At 46.0% G+C, this 18726-nt stretch overlaps 1 protein-coding gene across 9 annotated transcripts in view; it reads left to right on the top strand.

Moving 5' to 3' along the window:
• Positions 1 to 18726, top strand: part of ESRRG (estrogen related receptor gamma) — a 404445-nt gene that overhangs the window by 101813 nt on the left and 283906 nt on the right. For 2 of the 9 annotated variants that reach the window (XM_081123853.1, XM_081123854.1), the window contains exon 3: positions 17655 to 17712. The exons of the other annotated variants lie outside the window; for them this stretch is intronic. The gene's annotated coding sequence lies outside the window, so the exon portion shown is untranslated. The remainder of the gene's footprint in view (positions 1 to 17654; positions 17713 to 18726) is intronic. 9 annotated transcript variants of the gene reach the window in all.

The raw sequence follows: 18726 nt of genomic DNA, 5'->3' as shown, positions 1-18726 counted from the left end.
TCAAACAACAGTTTTTACAGCCACTGGCTAGGATGTTCCTCTTTATTTTGTAGTGGGATAGATAACGATTGGCGTGGGGCTTGCTCGGGTCACTGCTGGACACCCAGGAGGATGTCCTGCCACCTGAATGACTTGGTCCTGCCCCCACCCTGGGCCACACCCCCATGTAGGGCTGGGTGACCTTTCTGTCCATTTGCATAATCTTCTTTCCTTGGACTTACTCTCCATGCTTGGGTCAAAAAATGGGGCTCATTAATAAACATTTATTGGGCACCAACAGGGTATTATGTTCCAAATATATTCCCTTCCCCGTAGGCTTGGAATCCACAGTTTTGGCTCCCAGCAGTCACCTCTGCCCTGATTTTGAGAAGCATAAGTTATCCGAGCAATTGAAAGGACATTCAAATATTTGTGAGCTTCAAAGGGAGACAGTCCTTCATCTAAAATGTCCTTTGAGATGGTCAAAATGTCTAAATATTCCCCTTGTCTAGGAAAGTCTGCCGAACTGTTTCTGGGAGGCAGATAAGCGCTGATAAGGTTGAAAATATTAAAACTCATAGATCATAATTAGGCTATCAAGTTAAAAGCATCTGCTCGGTTAGGTGTGAGGACGGTAGAGGGAGGAAAAAAGAACCTCATAAAAATCGAAGAGCATTGTCAAGGTCACGGGCCTGCAATTTTTAAAGTCATTCAGGCAGGGTGCCGTTGTGCTCAAAACTCGATCAGTAGGCAAAGTTGTTTAAGACGCTGAGTTGTTGGGATGTGTGAGGCTTTTTACCGAAGCACCATAAATAATTGAAAATGCCTTCAGGAAATTCCTGTTTTAATGGGAAAATACTCTGTCATGCAGTTTTTCAATTAGTATTCACTAATTCAAATGGGTTCATCATTTAGCCAACTGCACATTAGATTTCTAGTGATGCGTTTTCTCACCCTCATTTTTATTTGTGGGTTTTCCAGTCGATAGTAAAACTTGGGGTGGCTTCAATCCTGTTTCGACGAGTGGTTCTCAGCATTTTTCTGCCCCACGCAACACCTGAAGGGTCACATTTAAGAGTCCACCATCCGTGGCGCAATGGAACCTGATTTGCTGGGGCAGGGCCGGAGTACAAACGAAGGCCCAGGCCCCGCGATGGTTTGAAAGCTACAAATCAAGCTAATAAATTGTTAAATAAAACATTATCCTGTTATTCCACCTTGTCGGATCTACCTCCGTGATCCTTTTAACTGAGTGTGGCCCACAAACCAGCCACGTTAGTGTCATCTCAGAGCTCATTAGAAATGCAGGCTTTCAGGCCCTCCCTCGGACTGGTTGGCAGAATCCACATTTTATCAAGACCTCCAGGTGCTCTGTTGCCACATTAAGCTTTGAGAAGCACTGTTGAGAATGACCTGGAAGGTCAAGTTCTAACGGAGAATCCCCAGATGTCTTGGGGGACAGGATATGGCAACAGGACTAGAATGGTCTCTAAGCCCACAGCCCCTGTCCTGGCTCCCCTTCTCTTCCCACTCCCAGCTTTTTTTCAGCATCTCAAAGCTCCACGTGCACGCACAAGCGGATACTCCCGTGTACACATTCAAATCCCTTCAAAGTAGCTGCGTTTTGGCTTCTGCTCGGGCCCAGGAGTCCACCATTGGCAGGACCATTAGCCATGGGGAAGATGGATCCTGGCCTTAAGTAAGCTCAGGGCGACCTGGACAGCGTGACTCAGTTAGTTGGGCACTGACTGTGCAGCAAGAGGTCCTCGGTTCGAGTCTCAGTCAGGGAACCTGCCCAGGTTTTGGGTTTGATCCCCAGCAGGAGGCATGCGGGAGGCAGCCAGTCCATGTTTCTCTCTCCCTCCCTTTCCTTTCCTCTCTCTCTCTATAATCAATAAAGACATATTTAAAAAAAAATAAAAATAAAGATTAATCTCATCTAAAAAATACAAAAAAAATAAGCTTAGGACAATTAAAGTAGGGAATTCCAGGGCCCCAGGACTTACCAGGGTCGAGAAGGGGGTCATGAGCTCTAGGTGGGCACATCCCCCCGATCCTATAGACCTGTCACACCACGGTGCGGGGCACAGCCAAAGAAGAGCCAGCTAAAGCGCAGGGCCCAGGTAGGAGCCCCTCTCGCTCTGGTCGAGGGGTAGTGCTGGGTGAACGTATCTCTTTTGCTGAGTGTGAGATTACTGCAGAGATGGCATTCAAGCTAGAGCATCTTCAACAAAACAGGTCTTGGACAGATGGAAACTTGTACGTCCGCATATTGAAAAAAGACAGAGCTGTTAAAAGGCATGCAGGGTCCTAGAACGCCTCAGAGATGGGCAACTCTAATTGAGGCCTGACCTTCCTGCCATGATGGGATGGTTTGGAGGAAAGATGTTTCTAGAGACTTTGGGGATTGAACCCCGACACAATGAATCTGAGGATTGGGGCTGGCAGATAAAAGTATATGTGCAGATTTTCAGTTACCTAATATTTGATGCGGCCATAATATATTTGACTTGCATTTCCGTGGGTAGTCGAAAAATGACTCCCTAAAAGATATTTTGTACCTTCTTTCGAAATCTGACTCTCCATCAAATGGAATTTATTTCTAAAAAAATAAAAATAAAAAAAATGTAGTGAAATGTGATTAGTGCAAATGTCTGTGAAATTTATTGTACTATTAAAATCCTATCGGGTCTTTGTTTATGAAATGTATTTTTCTGTATTTGAGGTTTAAGGAGGCTTGATAATGAGGCTCTGAAGATTCATGGGCTCTTTTCTATGGCTTAATTTAGGCTCTATATCAAATATGTAAAATAACATTATATCTTTCCACCACCTCTGTGGATCATACATTTTGTTATTATTTCCCTGCCACAGTTTTTTTCCCTCTCTTTTTATTTTTTATTTTTATAAATGCCGAACTACTACGAGCAGGGGCATTTGTAATAGAGAGCCATTATCTGGAGCAGAAAGGGGGAGCGTAAGTCCCAATGGCGGTTTCCTTCTTGGGCTACCCTAGGGTTAGGTGGCCACGCGCTGACTCACACCCAGTGTCAGCTGCCACGCTCAGCCCTCTTTATGGACTGCGTGTCCCTGCCTCCCCGAGGCCCATCATTCAGTTTCTGGAGGGGGCAGATGACTAGCTCAGCAGAGATGATCGGGTGCGTGGTCCACTCCGGGAGGAGAGGGGATGGCCGGCAGAGCACACGTGCGGTTTAAGGAAGCCCCCAGTCGTTTTTCAATCTTCCCTCCATCTCATCACCGATCAGTTCAGGCCTCTCCACAAGCAATTCTTAGGTTCTGTGATTTAGTCTTCTCTCGGCCTTCATTGCACCCGTGACTTCACGTTGCTCTGAGGATAAAGGCCGACATCCTGAACATGGCCTACAAGTCCCTGTCTGGTGCGGCCCCACCTCTCTCTCAGTTAGCTCAGCCCAGGCTCCCCTCCCTGTGCATCTGCCCAGCTGCCCTCTTTGAGATCCTTGGGCTCATCAAGCTCCCTCCTGCCACAGGACCTTTGCACCTGCTGGTATTTCTGCTATGAAATCACCAAGTCTTGTCTCTGCCTAGTTAATACCTACTGTTAAGGGTCTGGTCACCCTTACTTTGCTTCTCTGATGTGTGTAACAAATCCCTTGATTATATACTTTCCAGGCATTTATTTTCAATAATGTGGCTTTTGAGTAATGTCTGCCTCTCCCACTGGACTGACACTCCTCGAGGGCCGAGACCGTGTCTGCTTGAGCTACTCTTGTGTCTTTCCAGCATTTTCCATAGGGTGAGCCCTCGATGTCCCTCGTGGGAAGGATGGGAGAGCGGTGTGACTTTACTCTTCCCCGCATTTCCCGAAGGACAGCCCTCCATGGTCTCATATTTGGCAAACTGCCATCGAATTACTCTTATAGGCTGGTGACTCATTTAAAGACATTCATCTGGAATAATGGAGGGGGGAAGACAGGTCTTCATTCAACTTTTACAAGAGGGAGCCAGCAAATGCTTTAGAATTACATAGTTCGATGCTGTTAGATTCCTTAGGGCCCCAGAAAGCGTGGTACAGGGCTGTCTTCAGGTGACCCAACTGGCGAAGGAATTTTATTCACTTTGTGCCCAATTTCTATCCTGGGTGGCACAAAGAAAATGTCGCGCACTCTGTCCCTCTCGCTCCGGGCGGGATTGTTGTAATTCTCAGAAGCCGTGGTGGTTGGTTCCTCGGAAGGCAGCCCCGCTCCCTCCCTTGTAATCAGCGTCACAGCCAGGATGCGGCCCCTGCTGCCTGATATAAATTCCTTTTGCTATAATTAAATAAGCCCATTTCCTTTGTTCTTTCCTCGGGGAGAATCCGTTTTGATAATTATTCTTTAAATAGATGAATCATGTTCCTATAATGCCTTACAGTTTACAAAGTGTTTTAAGTGCCTCATCTCGTCAAATCTTCGCCCAACTCAGGGAGCTGAGTGAGAATCCCTTTGCTTTCACGACACAGCCCAGGGAGGTGAGAGAACTTGTGCGGGATCCCACGGCTTGGACGTGACGCCGATGGACAGGCGGGTCTCAGACCCAGGTGCTTGTGTTTCTAAACCCCAAGCTGTTCTCACAATTTCCGAAGCCACCGTCTGTACGTGGGAAGTGGTTTTCTACTTGGTTCTTTCTTTGGCTTGTCACCTTCTTGTCGTGTTCATGGACAGGCTTCTCGGTTTCTGATTTCCACGCCCGTGTTCCTTTCCCCTGCTCTTTTCCGAGCTCTTAAGTTTTAAATGTGTAATATTGGTTCCGTAGCCCTGAAGTACAGCATCTTTGGAAACAATTAAAATGATTAGATTTCGACGATGCCTTACCATTCTAGACGTGCCTTCTGGTATTGTGCTGACTTTGTTTATTGACAGCAGGATTTGTAAGCCTGACGGCAACTTTTATAACTTAGCAAAGAATGAAAATGAAGGTCCCTGCTGGTGGAAACCCACAATCTCATGGACGAGACAACAGGTGCTGGACTTGACAGACGGCCTTTCTAGCCTGGGATGTGCGTTCACGCTCCCCTCTCTGCCACGCTGTTATGGGGGGAACATGGTTTTTAAAATTCCCAGACCAGGGGATGTTAGGCGCTTCGCTACACTCAGCCATGTCTTGGAATGAAAACAGAGAGGGAATCAGAAAAAGTCAAAGGCTTCCCTGGAGGTCCCGAGTCGGGGGAAACAGCCAGGTCACCTGCATTCTGCGGTACTTGGACAGTAGTGGGGACTCACGTGTGGTCACCAACCTGCCGCCGTGTTGCCATCGGGAAAAATCGGGAGAAAGGAGCACTGACAATTTTTCTTTATCTGGGTTGTATAAATTATGTCCTGTTTGACTATTTTCGAGTCATTAACACATCTACCAGGTAAAATCATTGCAATAATGATCTTGTAACAAGAACCAAACTAGGTAATTCTTTTAAAATGAATTATCTATAGCAAAGACTATGTCACAGTTTATTTAGTGTGTGTGTGTGTGTGTGTGTGTGTTTCTCTGTCAGCCAAATGGTTTCCAATAGCAATTACTGAAGTGTCAATGACCTCCTGGTTCCATTGAATTAAAAAACTTAAATGAAGTTTTACTGGTATCAGTCTTTGCTGTCATACAGGTAATTGAGAACATGATATATGCTACAACAATGCCACCTATAGTTGGTCGACTCTGTTTAAAGCGAGGTAAAATTTTATATATGCTGCCACAGAAAACAGTCTAAAATAAAGGCCTGTTAATCAACAGTGTTTATGAAGCACCTCTTCAGAGCACTAGGAGTAAGAAGACGAAACAGTAAGAGTAGATGCTCAAGTAGGGACTGTTTTAGGGAAGATGGAACTGTTCTTAAGAAAGACATTCTTAATAATTCTCCATTTGTTTTCTTTAAGGTCTCCTTTTATGAAAATACCCTCTTACTTTCAGTGAGGTCGAATTTATCATTTTTTTCCCTTACAGGTTAGCAGTTTTTTCTGTTGTCCAAAATAACGTTCTTTTTCTTAACTGAAGGTCATAAAGATATTCTATTCTATTGTCTTCTTGAAGTTTTAGAGGTTTGCTTTTCAGCTTTTCATCCGCCTGGGATTGGCTGCTGTGTATAATATCAGGCAGTGCCTCTTCTCCGGGTCATCAATTATCTTAGCTCCGTTCTTCCAGAGAGTTCACCCTCTCCCCACAGATCCGCAGCTCGCCCCTGTTAGATTCCGAGTTGCCATCTGGCGCAGAGCTGTTTCTGAGCTCTCTCTTTGGCCCTGTTGTCGATTTGCCTCCCCTCGTGTGAGTGCCCCACTGCCTTCCAGTGGCCGTGCGACAGGCCTCACGTCCCTGGGAGGAGCCAGCAGGAGGTGGGCGACGCGTTTGGAACGGTCACGCCCTGGAAGGCGGCAGGGCAGCGAAACCGGTGAGTCCCAGAAGCGTTACCATTTAACGAGAAGACAGAAAACAACCAGAAAGAGCTGTATACAGAACGATACCGTCTTAAAAGGTCACGTAGAAATAAATCTAGACCATATATTATCTAGGGACGCAACCTTGTGGTCAGACTTCTAAGAAAAACAAAGGAATGATACGAACTCGATTCAGGATGATCCTGTTTACTTCTGGGAAGGACGAATGGAAGGCGCTGAGTGTGACCGGACAAAGGTCCACGGAGAGATTTAACACTTCGGACGATGCCCGTTACTCAAGCGGGGTGGTAGGTTCCTGAGAGTTCATCTTATCATTACGCTTCATAGTTTACACACATGATACATACATTCTTTTACATCAGCCATTACAAATAAAACGTGAAAACTATAAAAATGTGTGCGTTACCTGCACAAAGGGCAAGGATTCATTCATTTCTCTACGCAAGTTAAAATGAGACGCGAAAGAATACTTGAGCTACGTGTCGTATTATTTCAAAATACTTTTGGGCATTCTTTCAACTTTGCGAGCAGAGCCTCTGCTCAGGGAGCTCTTTGATTTATGGTGGCATCAGGTCCTTTCAGGGACAACATTATTATGACACCGAACCTGCAGTGGTGAGGTCGGGAGTACACGTGAAGCAGTTGTGGGCCCGGAAGGCGAGGCTTCAGTTCCAAGGGAAGCAGCAGCGAGGATGGAAGGAGCCAGGGCAGGGGCCCGGGGGAGGAGACAGGGAGGCGCGAGCGGAAACCTTGCCCTCAGCATTTTCATACAATGCTTGGGGAAATGCAAAAAAAAAAAAAAAAAATTAATGAAGGGGAAAAAAGCCAGCAAGCCTTTACAACTTTGCTCTATGGCATTGCGAAGAGAGGCCCTGGAAAACGGGGGGTTACATAAATGAGAGCAGGTGCGATCACGCAGAGGCAACTATTCAGCATATGCAAGTGCAGTTGGAAAATCATTGACTTGCAGAGAATACTCGAAATTGGTCCCTAATGGCCCTGGGTTTTGTCATATGGTCTGGATTAGGAGGCTAAAATTGCGTTGCCATGCCTTTAGCGGGAAGGAGATGGATGGATAATTGTTACGCGCCTTGAACACCCTTCGGCAAGGAGGAGCCGGGACATCCCTGGCCCCTGTTGCTACCATGTCGCCCGGCTGTCAGAAAAACTCGAGGCGGCCCGTTCGTCACCGTATTTACGTGGAAGAGGGAGGGAGATGTGGCTCTACAGTTGGGGGTGCACACTTGCGCCTACATGTGCGTAGGCAGGTCGTGGCCCAGCCAGAGCGGCCCAGTGTGAGCGATGGCTGGCGAGGCAGCACTGGTGGAAGTGAGGGGTACAGGAGTGAAAAGGGGAGCTCTGTAGAAATCTGAGGACTCTGGTGGTGCCCACGTGCTGGTAGCTGGCACCAAAGCAGCCCCAGGAAAGATTTGGGCCTTGGTTTGAAATGTTGCGGGAAGGTTAGAATGATTGACGTTAGGAGCTGTCCAGTAAACAAGAAATGCCTGCGAGAGACCTGTGACTGTAGATACGCTAAAAGAAAATCATCTTCCCTTCCTTAAGTGTTTGCTATTTTATACAGCCCTCAGGATCCTCTCGGAAGGCGGATGTCAGGACGTAGGTAAAATTCCAGCCGCTGTTGTGCTGGGAATACATTTCACGGCTGCTTAATAGTTGTCACCACTGCCCCCTCTGGCAAGGACAGCAGGGGAAGATGCCCTGGGGAGTAAGACCGAACCCTGTGCTTTGTCCCCAGTGGGTGAGATTCAGCATTGTGCCCGGATCCCCTGCCATGACCACACCTCTCATTTGTCATAAGAATATTTATTACAGATCCCGGCCTTGGGAGGCTGTGGCTGTCCCTGTCCACACAACACTTTGCAAAATGTGGGCAATTCGCAGTGAGGGCCACGCTCCCTTCCACAGGGAGCCTTGCCCTTTGGAGCCGGCGCTCATGGGAGAAACAAATCACAGATTGCTGAAGGGGCTCCCAGAAAGTCTAATGTGAGAGCAGACTTTCAGAGTAGGTCTGAGCGAGCAAAGTTCTCAGCCCCAAAGCAGCCTCTGGAGGTTTTCTGACTATGGTATGTAATCGGCCACTCACAGCCCGAACTGTGTGTGTGTATGTGTGTTGCGGGGGTTACATGAGTTGGTCGACCAGAAGATTAGCCCATCACCCCAACTGTTCCGATGAGATTCTGATTTTTTTTGATGCAGGGAGACTATTGTAAGGTAAGGAGTAGCCAAAACATTAAGGATGGACGTTTCTTTGAAAATGAAATGAAAAAGAGGGGAAACATGAAATTAATATATAAATGTAGAACTGAGGTGTGTGTGTGTATATAGGGTGTCCCAAAAAATGTGTACACACTTTAACAGCTAATGTCTATTACATTTTGAAAATGAAATGTATTTTAATAAACACTGCCTTTATAATTATTCAAAGTGTGTATACATTTTTGGGACACCCTATGTATTCCTGTGGAAACATATTTAGTGGAAAGTACCAGAAAACCCATAATAATTATTTTAACATATTTAATACAAGCTTTTATTTCAGGTGTAAATACAGTGATACATGACTGCTTTATACCACATGGTAATTAAATCTGGGCTTCTAGGGCAATAAACCGTGAGAGTTACACTCTTTTTTGGTGCTGTTTTCAGCTTTCATTTCTAGTGAAAAAATGCTAAATTAGTAGCATTTTATGATTCCTGATTTAGCTCTTTTAATAAGAAGCAGAAGCTAAAAACAGCCCAACCAAGCAGTTGAAGTCTTATCACAAGCTGGTAAGATCAATAAGCTAAAAAAAGTATGAAGAGTTTTTGAGTGACAGCTTAAATATGGAAAATTTAAATATACATCCCTGCCTTCTGCTCCGCTGTGGGACGCAGAGGGCCCATGCTGGCTGTAGGACCTCAAGCAGTCAGGAAAGTGATTTATTCGTATCCCTGGGTTTGTGTTTATGTTCCGTGCTGTAAACTCTGCGTATAGCAATATATCTGGATTAACGCATTCATACCTGCCATGCTACCTGAGCTTAACATTACTAATATTGTTCAAAGTGTGGTTTATTGGGCTATAAGCAGGAACATCAGTACTGACACTTGCTGTATCATCTGAGTGCCCGGATAAGGGCGTCTGCTGCTGCTGCTGACAGTATATAAAACATAAATAGCGACGACAGGTGACATGTCACGGCTGCTGCGGGTGGTCCCGCCTCCTCTGGTCTGCAGAGGGCACTGTATGTGTGCAGAGACCTGCCGAGATTCTCCTAGTGTTACCAGAGGGATTCATGTAGAGGAAATCAGGTCTTGGTTCCAAATATTCTTACTTCCTGTGGCCACTGATTTTGCGTCGCAATTAAGACGGAATAATCATTGTCCACAGTAACGGAAGCATAGTCAGCCCCTCAGGAGCTGAGTTTTGGTTTAGCCTTCTAGACCCCGGCTTTGTCTTTACCTTGATATGAAGCTGGCTGGTATCTATCCATTCATTGAACAAGTTTTAATTGAGGGTTGACTGCTGTCCTTAGTCCCTTTGGGCTGCTGCGACAAATGCCATAAATTGGGCGGCTTATGAATAACATATTAATTTCTCACAGTCCTGGAGGGTGAGGAATTCAAGACCAAGGAGCCAGCAGATTCAGTATCTGGAGAGATTTGCTCCCTACAGGGCTGTGCTTGTGTTGTAACCTGTCACGGTGAGGGATGTCTCTCTGGCTTCTGTCATAAGGGCACTAATCCCATCACGAAGGCCCCACCCTCATGGCGTAAGTATCCCTTAGAGGCCCCACTTTCAAATGTCATCACCTTGAGAGTTGAGATTCAGCATGTGAATTTTGAGGGGGCCCCAACATTCAGCCCAAGGCAAGCACTACATGGTGGCTGCTGTTTCTACAGACAAGTACGTTCCGGGTTGAACTTCTTTGGTTGGAAATCAAGGCGGTGTATCAAGCCTGTCTGAATTTCACCAGACACACTCTCTATTCAAGCCCATGAATTATGAAAACACTCTTTCTTAAAAGTTGCCTTCAGGAGGCAAAACAGTCACGTGCGTCATGACTACGCTACTCTCTCCGGGTGCTTTTGGAAAGACGAATGCCGGGTGTTAAATGAAGCTCTGAGTTCGTTAGGCGTGAAAGATCGTCAGGCCTGGTCCTTCAGTCATTCAACAAGCTTTGCCGGGGCGCCGGCTATCTGCTGGAAACCGTGTGGCTCCCTGGAGAATTAACTGCAAGGGGAGCGCATCCCTTATCTTAAAGACACGGCTCAACGTTAGCACATTTTGCTGAGGCCATCCGAAGGAGTTATGAAAAAGTTATTTCTCCCCCAAACGAGGAAAAGAGAGGAGTCAGATGCAGCAAATGATAATGATCACACACGTTTTAGCTAGTGTGTGGTTTCTCCTAGTTTTGTAGAATGTGGTAGAGGCAGGGACATGGCAATGATGAGATATTCATGGATGTCTCCTGCCCTTTTGACCTCCAGGATCTTCTTTTTTAATTTTTTTTATTTTTTAAAAATATATCTTTATTGATTTCAGAGAGAGGAAAGGATAGGGGGAGAGAGAGTCATTGATCAAGCCCGCAACCCGGGCATGTGCCCTGACCAGGAATCGAACCCCAATCGCCTGGATCCTAGGTTGACGCTCAACCGCTGAGCCACGCCCGGCCGGGCAGGATCTTCTTTCTTAGAGCTGATTGGGTGGTGACAAGAAAGATACCAGTTTGGGTATCGGTGACGAGTAGGCAGCTTCTGATGTAAGGTATTACTACCGGGTGTATTAAGTATATAAGTATACTGAGAGTCATTAATCTTATTAAAAATAGAGATAACACATGATAAGATATTATTAAACTTGTTAAAAATGAAATAAGCAAGCATGGGCCACCTTCTTTAGGAGGTAAGTGCCAGAACAGTCAGTGAGCCACGTAGGAAGAGGCAATTTTCTCAAAGCCAAACAAGTTTGTGCCTTTATCAGACCTTTATTATTGATATATTTTGCCGTAAATAAACCTGCATTCTTTACGTGTTTGCAGACAGTGGCCCTGTGGTTCCTGTATAAGGAACAAAGAATAGGGGAGTCCCCAGGAAAGTTTTCTTTCTCTGTTTTCACCCACATCTGGAAGGAGGGGCTGGGGATGGATGTCGCTGGTCACAACAGCTCAGTGCAGGAAGCCAGTAGGAACAGGAGACATTAAATTGGAGAGCCCCAGGATGGGACAGGTGTGGGGAGACAGGATGCTCTGTTCTCTGCTAGTTGGTCCACCCACAGCCTCCAGAAGAATGTGAAGCCCGGGGAGATGTCTTTCTCCCCAAAGCCTGCAGAGCTCCATTAAGAACTGAGAGCACGTTAAATATCTGTTACCGTTTCTTGAACCCCAAATACATCCTTGTAAACATGCAAAGAATGATGGCAGCACACAGGCCAGCAGCCCAGGAACCTCTGAAATCCAGTCGTTTTTCATTAATTCCTCATCGCCTCCTTTGTGAGGGGAAATACTAAGCGTTGGTCTAAAAAGCAGCTAAAAAACCTCATGCGAAGAGCTTGTAAACAAACGCCCACTGGAACCATCTGGTCCTGTAACACATACGAGTGATTAAGCTTCGGAGCTAAGATTGTTAACATTTTCAAAACACAACAGTCCCAAACACCCCCAAATAGACTCCTTGTCCAAGTTTATAGGGAGGAAAAACGTGATGCTTTCGATGGTAAATAAGATGGAAGGATTATAAAACGATTTTTTTGGTGTCTTTATTTTCCTCTCTCCTTTCCTGCTTTCCTCCCATAACGAGTGTTAGAGAAAGAGAAAGGCTTAAGATACAAACGGAGGGACTAAAAATGCATTTGTTGTCCCACTGCACTGAGGCTACACGGTCAACGCCGTAGAATGTTTCTTAGCTTGCCCTTGAGAGAGGGGGAGACTCGTGTGCTCGAATGTGTGCGTGTGCATGTGCCACAGGGCGGTGTTCTCTGTTCCTTCTAAAATACACGAAGCAGTCGGGCTATTTGCAAAGAGTGAATTCATGCTTTATGTCCACAGTGACTGAAGAAAGTCAGGTCGGGGGAAATTAAATATGCTAAGAGCTCTCATTTTAATTGTATAACATCGATACTGCCTTTATAGTTAATTTCCTGGGCAAGTCAGAGGGCATATGGATTGGATTCTCCAGATATTTCTAATGTGGAAACGGGCCTAAATGGGAACGTTTCTTCTAGGTGACATCACTAAAGGGAAAACGCGTGTGGGAAGAACACAGCTTCCTCGCTGGTGGCTGTTGAAATGAAAGACACGGAGAACCAGAAACTCTCAAGTGACATGAAAACCCTAAGTGAGAAATCAGTATCATATTAGGTCCCCTGTTTCTGTCTTCTCAGTCTTGACCAGTCCTCATGCCTAGATTTATCGTATCAGCTGGAGGCAAGAAAGACAATGGTTGAAAGAAGAGGAGAGAGTTGAGTTAACTGAAATGGGGACCAGTGTGTCAAAACGAACCCCCGATATTAAACAGTAAAAACATAATAAAATTATTCTGCCTCTCATATAAAATCCATGGTACTGGCCCTTGATCGGGGTGGCCTCTTTCGAGTGGTGATTCAAAAGTTAGGCTCCTCCTATTGTTTTACTCTTGGACTTCAGTGGACGGCGTCCATGGTTGCCTGTGTCATCTGCAGAAGTCTTTGGAAAGGGACATGGTGAGGCAGCCCATTGGTGGCAAGGATGGGAGCTTTTCCCTTTTGTATCTGCCATAAGGAACAATTCACTTCAGCTTGGGTTTATCATCTAAAAAACCATCAATACGATGTATTCATACAAAAAAACAGACCAAAAAACAGATGGGAGATACAATTTCTGAGTCAGAGAAAAATAGCACCAAGAGCTCAATGAGTCAAGGCCGCCCATCTGTAAGGAATCCTAGGTCCCACTCAGACAAAATGACAGGCTTCTAGAACTTTCCAGGGAAGCTACCAAGGAGTCATATGATTGGGTCCCGTCATTGTTTTCCAAAGGGAGGAAAGGTTCAGAGATGGATTGGACAGTGGTGATGAGAGAAAGGAGATTCCAAGGATGAGTCCTTTGTGTTTCTGTCTGCAAGACGGGCTGGATGGTGGTGTCCATGCCCAATGAGAGGAGCAAAGAAGCGATAGGATCTGAAACAACTTTGAAAGTTAAATGGGTGCTCCCCTCTCAGTGGGCTAATTCCTTATGCTTGTTTTTAATAGACCAATAGCTGTATATACTTTTGGCATTTCCACTATGGCTTGTTGACTTTTGCAGTTCAAAGAATCAGGCCATGCAGTGCTCAGCTTCATTCATTGTCACCATTCTGCTTGGTCCGGATGCTCTGGAATCAAAGCCCAGGGTTCCAGGCTGGAAAATGAGGACACCTGAGGGAGGAGGTGTCTGCTCAGTGGCTTTGCTGTGTGTGGGCCTGTTCTCAAGTGTTCAGGTGTTAAAGATACAGAACCTCTTGAACTGATGAGGTAGCCCGAGTCTACACTGTAAAGACCCCTGGTTTCATAGTTGATGTTTATTGCTGCTTTTCATTGGCAGCGTTACAAACACATCACCCAGATTCCGGTCTCTGTACCGTTTGTTTGACACTCAAGCTGAGGCCAATCAAAACCTAAGAGTGACTTCAATCAGTGATCCATTGGTTCTAGTCGGTTACTGGTTTATTTTAAGCCAGTCGCTCTTTGGGGGCAAGTACTAACACTGGTAATGACAGGCTCAGGCGTGGAGCTTTCTCAAAAAGTTAATCCGTCCACTTAGTGACTAATGAGCTTTCCAAGGAGCCTCCCCCTCTCCTCCCGTGATTTTAATGATGGTGACAAGGAAGCTATTCTGAAACTAACTTTCCTTCTGCCAACCTACCCTATTGAATTTTTTTTTTTTTTTTGTAACTGTGGTTTGCCAAAAACAAAACAAAACAGAACTAGGGCTTGGCACACCAGTTTCGATCAGACCAACCGTCGGAATCATAATGTCCTAAGTACAAAGCTCACTAATTGAATTTCGTTCGCTGGACTGAAATATAGCAGCCAAGACAGAGAACGCTGTCGGCTGTTTTTTATGAGGTCCGGAGTCTAAAGTCATTTTTAAAATGTGAGTGATGCAATTCCTTGTAGCTTTCATTTAAAAGGCTCCTTGGTAAACAGTGTCTCAGATTAGTGTATTTGTAATTTAAATGAAGACAATACATCACTCGGAATCTGGAAAGAAAGGAGAAGTTTAGGAAATGATTCATTCTTCTTTTTGTGTGGTCTGCTGCAGAAAATCATAAATAGATAAGTAAAGAGCGAGAGAGAGAGAAAAGCTTTGTGGAGACAAAACTGAACTCTTTCTAAAACTAAGTCCATCCCAATAGTTAAATCTCTATTTTCTTCAAGCAGACGAATACATTCCGGCTAATTCATTTTTTATTTTCTCTCGGGGTCAGCTTGCAGATTTGCCTCAACAAAGGAAGCGTCATGTTACATCTTTTAAATAATTGATGACTTGCAGTCCAAGCCAGCTTGAAGGAAATTCTGAAAATAGGTACTGATTGAGCAAACGCCTCCTTCCTGCCCCGCACTCTCCTCCTCACCACTCTCCCCTCATCTTTGTTTAACAAAAACTGCTCTTCCCTCCTTGGCTTCTTTGCCCCCCTTCTTGACTGTGGAGGGTGATGCTATCATTTGGGTTTAGGTTCTACCTACCACTGGTAACCCTCATTCATTTCCTATTAGTCTATACGTTTTATTAAAGACAGGGGGCGCTGTTAGTTATAAGCCGAATGACGCAGTGAAGAGCTCTTAATTAATCATCAGAAATGTTATGTCATAACCGCCACTGGAGACGGTTTGGTGGGACTATAAAAATTGGGTTTCAAGCTTGCCCCTCTAAATTTAGAGTGTGTTATCTATCCCCCGGGGTCAAATTACCCCGGAAGGTGGGTCAGCTGTGGCCTCACCCAAATCCAGCTGTTTCTGCCGGATCAAATGCTGTGACCCGATCTGTGTTGTTCCCCTAGAGAGGGGAGCGCTTCATCACTATCGGGGTCATTAGGGATCCTCTAAGACTTGGAAAAGCCATTACTGCTTTCAAGCAGCTGTGCTTGGCAGAACATTAGACTGGTCCATGGTGAACTTGGCTTCTCGTCATGACTGTGTAGGTCACTTTGCCTGCCAGGGCCTTGGTTTCCTCCTTGGTAAGCCCAGCCGACGTGGCTCAGTTGGTTGAGCGTTGACCCAGGAACCAAGAGGTCATGGTTCCATCCCCGGTCAGGGCAGGTGCCCTGGTTGTGGGTTCAATCCCCAGTAAAGGGCCTGCAGGAGGCAGCTGATCAGTGACTCATCATTGATGTTTCTCTCTCTCTCCCTCTCCCTTCCTCTCTCTCTAACAATCAATAAAAACATTTTAAAATAAATAAAATTTAAAAAATAAAATAAAATATAAAATAAAGTGAGAGTTTTGTAGTGGGTCATCTCCAAGAACTCGGACAACGATCACCTTCTCACTTCCTCCAAGCGAAGGAGGTGACAGCCAAGGGGAAGCCACACCCCTTTCCTCTGGGGTTCATTGATGGTGTTCTGAGCTTGAGTAGACCGTGCATGTCCTCAGTGCTACCCTCTCTCTCTCCAATAGGTTTCCTTTCTCTTAGTTTTTCACGGATCCCTTCTCTCCTGCTACACCCCCCCCCCTTTTCTTTCCCTCCCTGACTTTCCCCGCTTCCAGGGTTAAGTGGGAGGAGGAGCTTGGCAGTGTGTTAGAATGGATGATCTTGGCCGACCTGAAGACGAGGTCACTTATCTGAAAAATGCTCTGTCCTCACTTACGGGAAAGCGTTCTCCTTCCGACATTGCGGCTGAAGGTAGCCAGTGCTGTTGAATTTGGGGAGACTAAGTTCTGGGAGATCTCAGTCTGAATTCTCAGTCCGAGCTTAGTTTAGGGGGAAAAGCCATGCGTCATATCCGTCGCTGAAAGAGTGGTATCTAAACTGATGGACCGTAGATCCCCCTTGCCTGAGATTTCACTTTCCCAGGATCAACTGTGGTCCAAAACTATTAAATGGAAAATTCGAGCAGACAATTCATAGGTTTTGAGTTGCTTACCATTCCGAGTGGCCTGATGAAATCTCATGCGGTGTCCTGCTCCAGCCCATCCAGGACATGAGTCACCCGTCACCCAACGTGTCCACCTCCCTCCATCTCCTCACGTAGGCACTGTGTCATCTCACATCATCACAAGAAGAGGAAGGGTAAATCCAGTCCGATAAGATATTTTGAGGGAGAGACTACATTCCCATAACTTTTATTATAGCATATTGTTACAATTGTTCTATTTTATTATTATTATTACCCTCTTACTGTGCCTGATTTATAAATTAAACTTCATCATAGATATTTATGTGTTGGAAAAAACAGAGTCTATATTCAGTACTTTCCTAGGTTTCAGGCATCCACTGAGGGGGACTTGGAACATATCCCCTGTTCGGGTCCTATTGCCTTGGGTCAGTGACTTTGCGTGTGAAAGGACACTGGTCATTATGTTCTTTCACATACTCTGTGGGAAAGACGCCCCCTGGAGTTGTGCGATGCGAAATCCAGGAGCATGCATGTGGTATCTCGTAATCCTGGCCGTTCATTTTTTTGTTGCGAGCTCATACGTCCAATCTCAGTAATTAACTGGGTCTAGGCAATTCCTAGTTAACGAAACAGTCGTGTCCCACCCAGTCTGCATTTTAAAACTGGTTGTTTGTAATTCAGAAGATTTGAGGACAGGGGAGGAAAAAACGAGATAAATAGTAGTGAATGTCTGAGGTATCCACACAAAAATCTCAGCCACACTGTAACTGAACCTCTAAAGGCTTACAACGGACTTGTTTTCTGTAAATTATCTGCAATATTGAATAAGAAATCTTCCACTGGGGTTGGTTGTTACCACTGAAAACGGAATACTTAATTTAGGGAAATACACACTGCGTTTTGTAGTAGGAGGAGATTATGAGGTAACAGGAACAAGTCCCACAGAACCTTCTCATGCCCCACCAACCCCCAAAGCCCCCCAAAGCCTCAGGGACCGAGCATGACATGGGAAACATAGCAAGATCCCCGTTGCCCGTGGGACGACCAGCTCATGCACCTTCGGGCTCAGAGCGCTCCAGACTCTGTGAGGAGTTCCAGAAGGGTTAGCATGCGTCCTTTCTGTCCTTGCAGCAACTCCTGAGAGCCTCGTGCGTGACCCGAAGGGAGCTTAGTGACTAAAGTCGTTCTTCCTTCCCCAGGCAGAGCAGGACCCGCCGCCGGCTGACCCGGGCTGCCCGTGGGTTCGGGAGACCCCAGGTAAGGTGACCCCGAGCTGACTGCCTCTGTTCCCAGATAAGTCCCATGTGCGGCATCCAAAGCAGAGCTCGTTCCCCAAACTGTTATTACGAGGTGAACACTATTGTGAACTTTCATTTGATTTCAGAGATGGGCTCTGACAAACCCTATGTTTTAAATATGAACTTGAAACCGCAGCCACATCAGTCACGGCCGTGGGCCCCGGCGCCCCGTATTGTGCCGACAGCAACGTATCTGATGAAATTAGCGCCCCAAGGAGTTTTCATTTTTCAAATCCTTCCTTCGTACTTCTCGAGGCCCTGCCGCTTTCTCGAAAAGGGAAGCAGCGACCTGAATTCCCGCCAGGGTTCTCGTGCTGTAGTGCCAGTCGGGGAGGTTCTCTGCTAACGTTTCTTTATATTTATACAGGCTACACTGTCCTAGAGAATAAATAGGGTCGGATTCTCACTTTTGAGGCACCCTGGCTTCATTCTCACCCACGAGGATACTGGAAACAGTCTCCTATTTTTATTTGCAAAGTACCTTTCTGGATTCCAGACCCTGTCAGATTCCCATCTACACTGCAAGCCTCCTGTCCTCGGGGCGTGCTTGACCCCCCGCTGTCCCTCTCGGCGAGAATTTATTTTAAAATCGTCTCTGCGTGTTCTAGTGCTCGAGTCATTTCTCTTTAGCATTAAAGCAGATGGTCAGCGTTCGGTTCCGGTTGGTTTTTGTTGCCTTGGTGCATTAAGGCGAAGCTGGAAGGGGACCCTCAATCTTGTTGATTTGTCCAGCATTTTACTTTTCACTTCTTTCTTTCAAGAAAAAAGGGGGAGACACTGGTTTGAAGGGTGTCCTTGGTGAGCACACTTCAGAGCTCCTCTGAGTCCTCACAACCCAGGCATCTCTTGGAAGCGCTCACTCCCCAAAGTCTGCGGTTACTGCATTCATGCCTCAAGGGGCGTGACAGAAATGGCCTGGCGCCACCTGATTCACGCGTGTCCCCACATTTCCTCTTAATAAACTGCACCAGAG

This window comes from Miniopterus schreibersii (genome assembly GCF_964146895.1).
Source record: "Miniopterus schreibersii genome assembly, chromosome: 21".
In the NCBI taxonomy this organism is placed as follows: Eukaryota; Metazoa; Chordata; class Mammalia; order Chiroptera; family Miniopteridae; genus Miniopterus; species Miniopterus schreibersii.
Note: the sequence above shows the minus strand (reverse complement) of the source record. Positions and strands in the feature narration are given on the sequence as shown.